Source organism: Pelodiscus sinensis, chromosome 1 (genome assembly GCF_052426305.1).
Source record: "Pelodiscus sinensis isolate ZL-2025 chromosome 1, ASM5242630v1, whole genome shotgun sequence".
Taxonomy (NCBI): Eukaryota; Metazoa; Chordata; order Testudines; family Trionychidae; genus Pelodiscus; species Pelodiscus sinensis.
In genome coordinates, this window is record NC_143052.1 from 15,383,051 (window position 1) to 15,392,914 (window position 9,864).

A 9,864-nucleotide genomic window follows, 5' to 3' on the forward strand; every position below is an offset into this window, starting at 1 on the left:
ACTTTTGAACCATTATAGCAATATCAGAAAGTGGTGCATCTAGTCCCTGTCAAAAGTGATTTTGTCCACATTATACCAATGAAGAGCTTTATTCAGTGTGGGCTGGGAAATCTATGCACTTCATAGGTTCAGCCAATGGGCACTGCTTGTGTCATTCAACAGAGCCCCTCTGGGCAAGAAGAGCACAGCAAAAACTGTCCTGTCCAATGCTTCCTAAGGAGGAGAACAGTAACTGCATGTGAACAGCTTTGAACCTGCTGGTGAGCTAGAGAATGAGAGAGGTAAACAAGGGGAACATGGCTCCTAAGAATTCCAGAAGAAAGCAGAAGAAATTCCTAGTTGGACCATACCGGTAGAGCACCAGATTAGGAACCAGAAATTCCCGACTCTGGGCATGTCTAGACCATATACCTTTGTCGAAAGAGGGATGTAAATGAGGCAAATCAAAAGTGCAAATGAAGCGTGGATTTAAATATCGCATGCTTCATGTGCATATTCACGGCCGATTACTGTTTCGAAAAAGGGTATTTCAAAAGTGAAACCATAGTCTAGACACGGTTCTTTCGGGGAAAAAAACCTTTTTCAAAAGAACCCCTACCCTCATTTTTTCAGGAGTACAGATTCTTTCGAAAAAGGGTTATTTTTTCGAAAGAACTGTGTCTAGACTGCGATTTCAGTTTCAAAATACCCTTTTTCGAAACAGCAATTGGACGTGAATAAGCAAACAAAGCGCGGGATATTTAAATATGGTTGCAATATAGTTAATAAACACACTTATTAGGAATCCCATTGTACCTGTGCAGTTCCTCTGCATCCTTATTATATATAGAGAAAGGACTCACCATTATATATCATCCCTGGAAAAAATGCTACATATATTTGAGAAGCAGAGTTTTCAAAGTAACAAAATGAGGATCAGATGCCTAACTCCAATTGACTGGCAGTGGAAATTAGGCACCTATCTGACATTTGTACCTTTGAAAACCTCCCCCATATGTCTTCCAAGCCACACAAAATGAAGGATAAGTGTCAATCCCAAAACCTGGAGTTTCAAAGGGGAGTGTTGAGGGTAAGATTAAAGCCAGGGCTACACTAAAAGGGGAAGTCGAATCAAAATATGTAACTCCAGCTATGTGAATATGGAGTTGGAGTCAACGTACCTTGTCTCGAGTCTCTCCTCCATCCTCACAGCGGGAGGCCAACAGGAGCAAATGCTCCCATTGGCTTCCCTTACTCCTTGCAGAAGCATGAGTACCGGCCGCCAACAAGGACGCCCTCTGAGTTCGATTTAGCGAGTCTTAACTAGACCACTAAATCGAACTCTGGAAAATCGATCACAGCAGTGTCCATCTTCTATTTAGTGAAAACATGGCCTAAGTAATTGCTGCAGTTACCGTACAAGAACTCGTCAAGTCTTGCAGTGTTACTATGACAGCCAACAAGCCACTTAGAATAGGGAGTAAAATGGAGTTCCTGTGGTATCCTCAATAAATGTTATGCTATCTCATGCTGACAGCCATAAGCACGGGCCAAAGGGGTGGGGCTTAGGGTTACATTTGTGTGTAACCACAAAACTTGCTGGTATTAATTGGTATTATCAGGTACCATATGTAGGGCACAAGCCAGTCTCAGTCTCTGACCTGGTTATCCTTCACCCTGGGCCTTTTACTCTGCTTTGCTGTTGGAGCCTCCAGCCCAGAGCGCCCACAGCTTCCAACCTGTAAGTCACTCCCAGCGGAGTCTGTATCAGTGCTGCTGCCATCCCCCCACACCTTGGCTCTTGCCAGCCTTGCTTATAGTGCAGGGTGATCCCCAACTCACTCCGAGGCCTAGACCAACCCACAGATATGTAAGCTTGTATTGCCCAGCCTGCTCCTGGACAATACAACTTGACATATGGTCGGTATTGCTTTAATAGAAATAATATGCACATGATGTGGCCCCAAATGGAGTTTCACAGACACTTCAATTCAAATGCACTGGATCAGATAAAAAATAAAACAACTTTAGTAACTATGAAGAGAGGGGTTTTACGTGTGTCCCAGAAATGAGACATCAAAGTCCGAAATGGTTATAAGAAAAATAAAACTGCAACTGATGCCTAGCTTACCAAACTATTTCAGAGGGATAGTCATGTTAGTCTGTAACTTAAAAAACTATGAGTAGCACCTTAGAGACTAACAAAAATATATAAGATCATGAGCTTTTGTGAGTAAAACCCACTTCATCAGATCAGTTGGAGTAGAAATAACAGTATATATATATATATATATATATACCAGATATATATACCAGCAAAAGCAATTACTTATCAGTTGTAGGACCATGTTAATGAAGCTAATTAAGTGGGCTGGATGTGTCCCATTCATAGTTTTTTATGTGAAAATGTGAATTGCAAAAGCAGAGGAAATTGGCTTTGTAGTGTGTTAACCAATTAATAATCTTTATTCAAGCCAAGGGTGACAGTGTCACAATTGTAAACTAATTCCATTTCAGCAGTTTTTCTCTGTAACTGGGTAATAAAAGTCCTTTGTAGAAGAATGACTACGTCTATGTCATATTCAAAGCAAAGCTTTACTCACCACATGCTTTCAGTAGCCTACCCAAACTTCTTAGGTCATGACCTTTTCCCCAATGCAATGGCTGCTCCCTTTGTCGCTTCTGGTGAAGTGAATCAATGGTCCAAGGGAGCACGAGAAAGTGTGTGTGTTGTGGGGGAGGAGGATGACATGGGGTGCTTATCCTCCTTTTTATTGTATAAGGCCAGCCGAGATTCAGGAGACAGGATGCTCCCTGCTGTTCTTTCTCACCTGTTGAAACGTCTTGTGTTTCCTTAGAATCATAGAACTGGAAGAGACCTCAGAAGGTCATCAAGTCCAGCCCCCTGTTCTAGGCAGGACCAATTCCAACTAAATCAACCTGGCCAGGGCTTTGTCAAGCCGAGACTTAAACACCTCTAGGGATGGAGACTCCACTACTTCCCTAGGTAACCCATTCCAGTGCTTCACTACCCTCCTAGTAAAATAGTTTTTCCTAATATCCAACCTGGACCTCTCCCACCACAACTTGAGACCATTGCTCCTTGTTCTGCCATCTGTCACTACTGAGAACAGCCTCTCTCCATCCTCTTTGGAACCTCCCTTCAGGAAGTTGAAGGCTGCTATCAAATCCCTCCTTTCCTGTTTGATGACAGTACAGTGCTTAAATGCAAACTGAGCAGAGCACACATTCCTTTCTTTGCCACGAGGGCTGCTGACAGACAGGCCCAGGGCAATGTGAGGGTGGACTCCACTCTGGGTCTCCCAGAAGGGACAGGTCTTTGGATAGAAGGGTCAGGGCTGGGGCAGCCAGCTCTGAGTACTTCCCAGAGCATGCCACTCCTTCCCTGCCCTACCCTCAGTGCTGCCCGGACTGTGCTGCGAGGATCCCTGGACCCTTTTAAATGGACAGGCCCAGGGCGACTGCCCCTCCCATCCATCAGCGGCCGTTTGCAACAGAACTGTTTACCAATCTCAGTTTGGAACATGTCTGAAGAGCACCACAGAGTGAAATCTTGTTACTTCCCACGCACTGTGACCACGCATATTTCATCAGGATGCTGTGGACTGGCAAATTCGGAGTGTCCAGATGATCCCTCGCAAGGCAGTCCTTGTACAAAGATTGTTACAGCCGTGGGTAGGGTCTGGACATTGTGTCACAACCAGCTCTTCTGTAAATCAGCCCAAGGTAAATCAGACTAAAGAGCCAGAAAATGAAGTGCCGAAAAGTACTGGACACTTAGGGAAATTTGGGCTCAAGAGACTTGCAATAAGTCATACAGCTGGTGCCCAAGGTCCCCAAACTTTGTGACGCCAAAGCTGGGACTTTAGCCACTTTTCATCGCCTCATGCCAGACCAGTGGCGTAGCGAGGGTGCGATGAGGCATCAAAGTCCGAAATGGTTATAAGAGAAATAAAACTGCAACTGGTGCCTAGCTTACCAGACTATCTCAGGGGTGCCTGGGGGCAGAGGCAAAATTTGCACCTCCCATTCCCCACTGCCCCGAACCTGGTGCACAGCTGAGCCCTACCCTGGAGGAGGAGGGAGAAGCTTGTACCGTGTCTTCCCCCGCCCCCTCCAGTTCAGGGCTGGGTCCCCGCACGCACTAACCCGCCAGCAGAGATGGAGGAGGGTTGGGCTGGGGGCGGAGAGGCAGGGAGGAGGCTCCAGATGGCGGCAGCGGGCAGAGGAGCAGCAGGTGAGCTGAGGGATGACAGGGGGAGTGGAGGAGGACTAAATTAGCACCCCCCTAGCATGGTGCCTTGGGGCAACTGCCCCCCTGCTCCTCCCTCGCTACGCCACTGTGCCAGACCCTCAGCTAGTGTAAATCAGTCCCCATTACTTCAATGGTGTGGGGCTGATTTACCCGACCTCAGGATCTGGCCCTGGAGTTCTGTGCAAAACTCCAGCTTTGACCAGCCTTATCCCAGTTTTTTGGCTGCAAGATTGTTGGCTGCTTTGTAGACTCAACAATTGCCTGGTGTGCGCTGAGCAGTGACTAGTTCCCTGCGAAACAGGAAGAGAAGATCAGCACAGAACAATTGAAGGCCTTTCACTGCGAGGCAGGATGGCGTACATTGGGTCGGGTGTTTACTTGACCTCGCTGCCTTCACCTCACGGTCGCAGGCTTGGCACCACATTCTTCGTTCTCCCTACCCTCCCACCCCCCTTTTCTTTCTGTAAAACACAACGGTGCAACAAAAGCAACGGGACGGGACCGAGACAAGGTTATTGAAAACATTGCTCCTGTAGCCCTGCCAAGGAACACAGTCACTTCCACGCCTCAGGGGAAGGCTGTCGGCCTTATTTGAACAGGCGTGGGGAGCACTGTGGGCAGAGAAGTGATGGCACAGAGAACACCTTGCTCCTATGCCACACTGCCACTTTCCAAGTCGCTCTCTGTTTGGGAAGGTGCTATGTGGAGCCCATTCCTAGGCTTCTGCTTCTGGCATTGTGCTTGCTGTTTGATGGGAATGGGAGTTTTGCATGAGAGCGGACTTCCAAGTTGCAAGCCCACAAAGGTGAATGAGAGCAGCGGAAGGGCTGAGCTAACAGGTGACAGCCTTAGGCCTGGCCTCTGCCACAGCTGTGCAACTTCCCATAGAGGAGCAGCGCTTTTTGCTACAGACTTAACCTCTACTAGAGGCCCAGGCTCAGTTCTGGCTTCACGTGCTTCTCTTTGGACTCCCTGCTCAACATTTCTCCCATCCCCTAAATGGAGAGCACTAAGCCGCATCAAGGCCGATGAGATGGAGGATTTAAAGCCTAATCCTACTAAAGCCAATAGCAAAACTCTGTGCCCTGAGCTTTCCGGAGCGTGCTCTCCTCTGTTAGGAAAGTGAGACTCCGGCTGATTCAATGACCAACTGGGTCTCTTTTAAAAAGGAATATTCCTTTACAACAGCTTTTTTCCTGGAGGCTTTGTCCATTGATGGGAGGAACCATCGGTGTGATCAGCACGGGGTAGAGGAGACTCCCAGAAGACAGAGCACCTCAGTGTCCCCCACCCCCAGCAGACACAGTACGACAATAGTGGGGGAACAAGTGGGGAAGTGGTGTCTGTGCCATCTCCCTAGCAGCTGTGGCAGGCGCAGCTCTCAGAAATAAAGGGCAAAAGCAAGAGGAGTGAGGCAGAGGTGGTGGACGGCTGCCTTTCCTTCCCTGAGGAGCAAAGAAGAACAGTGTTCTTGGGTTTAAGGCACTGGTCTCAAGCCATCTGCAGTCAGATTCTGCCTCTGCCACCGACTCCTTGAGTGAATCACTTAGGCCCAGCTCAAATATTTAGGTGCCTAATTCCCACTGAGATCAAAGAGAGTTAGGCACCTAAATACGATTAAGGATCTGGGCCTTAGTCTCTGTGACTTTATTTCCCCATCTGTAATGGGGAGACGAATTCTTCCTTTTCTCCCACCGTTGGTCTGCTTTGATTGTAAGTTTGGTTTGCCGGGGAATGGAAGGGAACTGCCTCTTCCTGAGTGTATGTACAGTGCCTGGCGCAATGGAGCCTCAGTTCCAGCAGGGCCCTGGGGAGCGGCTGCAGTAGAAATCATACAGAATTCCTGAGAGCTGAAGGGGCAGGGTAACAGGACCTTTTTGGTCAGTGCTCTGTGTAGTCGGCTGAGTACGTGCAGAGCGTTCAGGACGTCAGGTTTTGAATTCCATCGCTGTGCGTTCCTGACTCTCAGGCTTTGCTTGTTACACCTGGATTCCTGATTGTCCAACTTTCATTTTTCATCCCCTAGTTCTTGTTTTCAAAATTGAAGCATCTGATCCCACGGAGGTTGATTGATGGGCTGTTTACAACCTTCCCAAAGGTCATCATTTAGGAAGCAGTAACAGGACTAATGAGTCCAGGTGTTAGGCCAACCCCTGGGCAGCGTGGTTCCCTTGGCAACGGACATACTCTGCAATACTATTGGCTGTATTTTGCTAGGGGAGAAAAACCACATGGCTCTGTTTCACATCACAGTCTACAAATAAATACAAAATTACAAACAAATGTTTACTTTTGTAGGAGGCCATCTGGACTGGTACCCTCCATTCCTGAGGGTCACTGAGCAGGTTTTGTACAATAACTATTGAGACTCAAGTTTCGGAGAGATAGCCGTGTTAGTCTGTTTCAGCAAAAACAAGGCATCTGGTGGCAAAAACCAGGAAGAGAGCACGTTAACCTCCCTGAGCACACAGTTACAGACTTGAAAACTGTCATGCTTGAGCAAAAAAAAATTCAAAACCAGATTGCAATGTGAAACTGCAGAGCTGGAATTCATATGCAAATTGGTCACCATCAGAATGGGTTTGAATAGCGACTGGGAAGGGTTATCTCATTACAAAAGGTAATTTTCCTTTTAGGTATTCTCTTCTTCTTGCTGTTAGCAGTGGGCCACATCCCCCCAATTGAATTAGCTTCATTAACACTGGTAAATTTATTTCTTAGTCTTTAAGGTCCCACCAGATTCTGTTGTTTCTATTGAGAATCAGCATTTAGCCACATAGGTATCTGAGAAATGGCTATCATATCCTGAAATAACTTAGGGTATGTCTAGACAGCATCCCTCTGTTGGCAGAAGGATGCAGATTAGACAGGTCAACATTGCAAATGAAGCGGGGATTTAAATATCCTGTGCTTAATTTGCATAAAAAGGACTGCCGTTTTTACTGACTCAGCACTTTGTCGGCAAAAAGAGGCAGTCTAGAAGGGGATCTGTCGAGAAAGAAAGCCTTTTTCGACAGATCCCTTATGCCTCCTGAGTCGGTAAAAACGGTGGCCATTTTTATGCAAATTAAGTGCAGGATATTTAAATCCCCACTTCATTTGCAATGTTGACCTGCCTAATCTGCATCCTTCTGCCAACAGAGGGATGCTGTCTAGACATACCCCTACATACCACCATGGACAACTGTTAATGGCAATTGCTGGGGAGTGGCTATATTTCCAGAGCAGCACATGCAGAGATATATGGAACAGATACTATCTAGGCATCAAACTCAGGATTTCCACAGTGAAAAAGCATGAGCTACTGCAATTTGATCGGAGGGTTACAGGCCCCAGTGAGCTTCAACAGCTGGGTGTTGTGACAAAATCATGCCCTGTGTGGCTTAGGCACAGAGCTGGACAGGTAACATGCACTGATTAGTGGGTTACACACAACTCGACAAGCTGAGTGCATCTAACACTGCATTACAGGTCTAGGAGCAGGTGCTTAATTGCAGACACTCAGGGCTGAAAATCCTGGATTTATATGTTGAGCCCACATGGTGCAATAAGAAACCAAATAGAAAGACAAAGGTCCTCGCTCAGAGGAAGACAAAACACCCAATGACAATAGTGAAGCTCAAGAAACCTGGGTCAAGGAAGGAGAACGTCACTGCTGAAGCAGGTGTGAAGTGAGCGTTATAGAATGGGACCATCCCTGGGCATAAAGGATTCATGGCTCAATGTGTGGGAAGAAACCTGAAAGGCTACAGAATGCAGCGGAAGACGACAAAGGGACTGGCTAGGTAAGAAGATGTGGAGATACCGTGAGAGTGGAGAAGTAAAAATTAGTTCAGACACGGAAGGGAGGGCAGAGACAGCAAAAGCCTTTTGAGTTACTTTGACTTTCATTACACTAGCCCTTAGAGTAGCCCAGAATCTGAGAGGCACGATATAGACTCTGGCCCAGGGTCAGCATTTGATTGGTAAAATTAACTTAGATGCTATTGCAGAGAAGGTGGACTGGAGGGGAAAGAGGCGAGATGGAGGGAGGCCAAAGAGGAGTGGTTTGCAAGAGCTAAGCAGAGGGAGGATTGGTGCATGGGGGCAAAGGTTTGACTGAGGCTGAAAAGGAAAGGACCAGCTATAGAAATGTCAGAAGAAGAAATGACAGGTTATGGGAAGGGGAAGGATAGCCATTGCTCCAAGTTATGTTCCCTTAAACCACACTGATTTAGAGATGTATTTGGGACAGATTCAGACCTGGGTTGACAGCACATCAAAGGCTGATGGGGCTTAGGTCAGGCCTGACTTGAGAATATTATCTGCAGTAATCTAATAGATGTGATCTCTACTATGATTTAATCCGCAAGACTTGGAATCTTGGATATAACACAAACGCCTGGCTATCTTTCTCCCAAGTAATTTGTCATGATGCAAAACATGACAGTGGGTGATTTTATGTTATGTTCTTGGCGTACACACACAGAGTAGTTAAATAAAAACCTAAATACTCTTGCTGGAAGGTTTCACCATAAAACTATTTTATTTCTTAGAATTCAGAAACCTAGCACACAAGAACCCAAAGCAGAGAGAAAAAAACAGGCTGCTCCCTAAACAAAGCACAATTCACTCCACTTTAGCCTCTCTGTTGGCTGACTTTGATTGCATGCTTTCCTACGGAACCCGCTACCTTGCAAGGAGGACCAGGAAGCTCTAATTCTGAAAGTGACAGAGTCCCATTTTAATACAGTTTACAACATTATGCCTGTGGCAGGGCAAATTTGCTCCTGCCTACTTTCTAGCTCACAAATAGCTCAGAAGCCTTCAGGTAAAACACCTGGTGCAGAGTTTTCTTCCACCACCTTTACAGAATATGCAGCCTGAGGCAAGATGAGGTGCTATCTCATGTGGTTCTGATGCTAGAAGCCTGCCTTGCTTACTCTCTCTCTCTCTCTTTCTCTCTTGCTCCCACCTACACACTTCCCCCCTTTTCCATTTCCATCCTGTGACTTTTCTACACTGCATGTTACTAAATTTGTTGGCCTTTTAACTCTCTCCAGCCCATTCCAATGGATCACCCTGAGGGCACCCGGGCATAATCATCCTGAGATGAGCCCATCAAATGACCATCAAATGTTCATTTGTGTCTCCTCTCTGTCCAGAGATCCTTGATTTATTTTCACGCGTCTTTCTCTGGTTCTTCTGAGCAAGCCCCTGAGTGGAGCACAGTTTAGTGTTCTATTGTCACTCTGCTGCTTCTGTCAGCGATTCCCCGAGACGTGATAAATACATGAACCAGAGGAAAACTTGTTATTTTTCAATGTTTTTATTTTGTAACCCATTGTTGTGTGTGTGTGTGTGTGTGTGTGTGTGTGTGTGAGAGAGAGAGAGAGAGAGAGAGAGAGAGTTGCCCTATGGATTGCATTTCCCTACATGCACATAAAAGTTTAAAAAATTCCAGCATCCTTGCCAACTCATTGTCCATGCATGTCTTCAAGGCTCCTCTGGGATCGTGAGGAAACACATGGATGAAAGCTGGCCACAGATTCAAAGCCAGGAGAAGGCAGCCTGGTTCCAATCAGCTACAAATGCACACATCAGTTCTCCACAGTGACTGCTGCCAGGCG